Source organism: Myotis davidii, unplaced genomic scaffold, assembly GCF_000327345.1.
Source record: "Myotis davidii unplaced genomic scaffold, ASM32734v1 scaffold281, whole genome shotgun sequence".
Taxonomy (NCBI): Eukaryota; Metazoa; Chordata; class Mammalia; order Chiroptera; family Vespertilionidae; genus Myotis; species Myotis davidii.
In genome coordinates this window covers 2,878,905-2,882,659 of record NW_006293784.1, presented here as the reverse complement: position 1 = coordinate 2,882,659, position 3,755 = coordinate 2,878,905, and positions in this window count along the sequence as shown.

The following is a 3,755-nucleotide window of genomic DNA, read 5'->3' as shown; positions in this document are numbered from 1 at the left end:
TGTGACCAGAGGCTGATTCTGGCTCATTCTGTGGGGATGGGACTTCCTCCTCCCTGCTGTCAGTTTCCACAGCTATGATGAGGAATCTGGGGTAACAGAGGGAGCCGTGCCCACCAAATCGCCCTCTCTCGCTCTGCTCGTATCAACAGTTGTTCTTTAGACATAGTCCCACCCTCTCTACTGTCACAGTGAATGAGAGTCCTGGCTGTCAGGCTGCTGAGAGCTATCTGACCAAAGGCTGATTCTGGCTCATTCTGTGGGGATGGGACTTCCTCCTCCCTGCTGTCAGTTTCCACAGCTATGATGAGGAATCTGGGGTAACAGAGGGAGCCGTGCCCACCAAATCGCCCTCTCTCTCGCTCTGCTCCATGTCCAGCAGTCTCCTGCTCTGCCAGGTCCTCCAAACCTCCCGCCCTCTGCCCGCTATCCTGCTCTGCTCTCTGCTGGCAAGGTCCCGGGAGCCCACAGGCGTGGCTTGGCATGGCAGACCTCGCCTCCTGGGCCCGCAATAGTCCCGGGAGCTCACAGCTGCCGTCACCTCTTGGGTCGCTTGACACCTGTGTATGCAAATTAATCGCCATCTTTGTCAGGTTAATTTGCATACCCACTCTGATTGGCTGGTGAGTATAGCAGAGGGACGGTTAATTTGCAGGTTTCTCTTTTATTATATAGGCTAGCCAATCCCAGGGATTTAACATAGAGATTAGTTAATAGTAGCTGGACTTCCAGAGGTGTCAATGTCCTAGTCTTGAATATCTAGGTTCCTGCATCTGTAGAGTATTTATCCTATTTTACTATCATTGGAGAATTTTATTTTTCTTCCCCTTTCTGTCATTCTTGGTTGAAGCTTTTTTTTTTTAAAGCAAACATTTTGTTTATTTTTTAACTCAATGAACTAATTTACTGCATTTGTTTCTAATCCATTGTTTAAGTCAACCTTTGAGTTTTTAATACCTCGATTTTTTATTTAATTTCTAAAGTGTTATTTAATTCTTTACAATTTGCTTGATAATTTTTGAAATACTTTCTCATTTTTCTGTTTCTTTTTTAAAGCCTTGTTAAACATTTCATACATATTTATTTTATATCTTATATTCTCTGATTCCAATTATCTGATATTTTAAGGGCTATATATTATATGTTAACCCCTACTCATAGCAGCTTGTTTCCTTCTATATTTAGTGATTTTTTAAATAAGCTCACTAGAAGCCCAGTGCACAAAATTTGTACACTGGAGGGTGGGAAAAGTCCCTCAGCCTGGCCTGCACCCTCTCGAAGTCTGGGACCCTAAGCTAGCAGTCAGACATCCCTCTCGCAGTCCAGCACCGCTCGCTCCTTAGTGCCCACCTGCTTGCTGCTCCTTACCTCTCGACTCACTGCTCCTTAGCACTGTCACGATGGTGGGAGAGGCTCCTGCCACCACCACTGCACTCGCCAGCTGTGAGCCTGGCTTCTGGCTTAGCGCTCCCCCTGTAGGTGCGCACTGACCAACAGGAGACAGCTCCTGTGTTGAGCATATGCCCCCTGGCAGTCAGGGTGCATCATAGCGACCAGTTGTTCCACTGGTTGTTCCACAGTTGGGTCGATTTGCATATTAGGCTTTTATTATGTGCGATACTTGATTAAACACTAATAAACATTCCTCCATCATCTATCTAATTGTAATTACCTACAATTCGATTTCCCCTTTTTAAACATTTTTAAAAAACTATTTATTGGAAAGTATTACATATGTCCCCTATTTTTGCCTGTTGAACTCTTCTAGACCTCCCCCATCCCCTGCCCCAAGCCTTCACATTATTGTATGTGTCCAAGGGTTATGCATATATGCATACACAAGTTTTTTGTTGATCTCTTCCCACCATCCACCCTCCCCCGAGATTCCACAGTCTGTTCCATGCTTCTGTATCTCTGGATCTATTTTGTTCATCGTTTATTTTGTTCATTAGATTCCACATATGAGTGAGATCGTGTGATACTTATCTTTCCCTGGCTGGCTTATTTTGCTGAGCATAATTTCTAGATCCCTCCATGCTGTCTCAAAGGGTAAGAGATCCTTCTTTTTTACTGCTGCATAGTGTTCCATGGTGTAAATGTACTACAGGTTTTTTATCTACTCATCTACAGATGGGCACTTAGGCTGTTTCCAGATCTTAGCAATTGTAAATTGTGCTGCTGTGAACATAGGGGTGCATACATTCTTTCTGATTGTTGTTTTGCGTTTCTTAGGATATATTCCTAGAAGTGGGATCATGGGTCAAATAGGAATTCCATTTTTAATTTTATGAGGAAACTTCATACTGTTTTCCATAATGGCTGCATCAGTCTACATTCCCACCAGCAGTGTACTAGGGTTCCTTTTTCTCCACATTCTCGCCAGCACTTGTCATTTGTTGATTTGTTGATGGTAACCATTCTGACAGGTGTGAGGTGATACCTCATTGTCATTTTAATTTGCATCTCAGACGATCTGTGACTTTGAGCATTTTTTTCATATGTCTCTTGGCCATCTGTATGTCCCCTGTGGAAAAGTGTCTATTTAGGTCCTTTGTCCATTTTTAAATTGGATTGTTTGTCTTCCTTTTGTTAAGTTGTTTGAATTCCTTGTATATTTTGGAGAAAAATAGATATATCATTGCCAAATATGTTCTCTAATACAGTAGGCTCCCTTTTCATTTTCTTGATGGTTCCTTTTGCTGTCCAGAGCTTTTTATTTTGATGTAGTTCCATTTGTTTATTTTCTCCTTAGTTTCCTTTGCGTTAGGAGATCCTGTATAATAAAAGCTTAATATGCAAATTGACTGAATGGCAGAACCACCGGTGGAACGACCAGTCACTATGATGTGCACTGACCACCAGGAGGCAGATGCTCAACACAGGAGCTGCCCCCAGGCCAACCAAGGCCAGTGCCAGCAGGACCCCCCTTGATCGCCCCGCCGGTCACCCCATAGATCGGCCCTGATCACCAACCAGGCCTAGGAACCCTACCCATGCACAAATTTTGTGCACCGGGCCTCTAGTGTATCCGTAAACATATTGCTACAAGAGATGTCTAGATTTTGCTGCCTATGGCTTCTTCTAGGATTTTTATGGTTTCCCAACTTACATTTAAGTTTTTTATCCATTTTGAGTTTATTCTTATATGTGGTATAAATTGATAGTCTGGTTTTATTTTTTTTCATGTGCCTGTCCGATTTTCCCAACACCATTTATTGACGAGACTATCTTGACTCTACTGTGTGTTCTTGCCTTCTTTGTCAAATATTGAGCGTAATGGCTTGGGTCAATTTCTGAGGTCTCTGTTCTGTTCCATTGATCTATATACCTGTTCTTGTGCCAGTACCAGGCTGTTTTGATTACAGTGGCTTTATAATATACTAGTAACTTGATATCTAGTGATCCCTCCAACTTTGTTGTTCTTTCTCAAGATTGCTAAGGCTATTTGGGGTCTTTTTTGGTTATATGTAAATTTTTGGAATATTTGTTCTAGCTCTGAAATATGCCATTGGTAATTTAATAGGGATTGTATTGAATCTGTAGATTTCTTTGGGTAGTAGGAACATTTTAATGGTGTTAATTCTACAATAAATGAACACAGTATATTCTTCCACTTGTTTGTATCTTCTCTCTCTTTTTTCAATGTAGTTTTCCAAGTACAAGTCTTTTACCTCCATGATTAAGTTTATTCCTAAGTATCTTAGTCTTTTTGTTGCAATAGTAAATGGGATTGTTTGTTTAGTTTCTCTTTCTAAAAA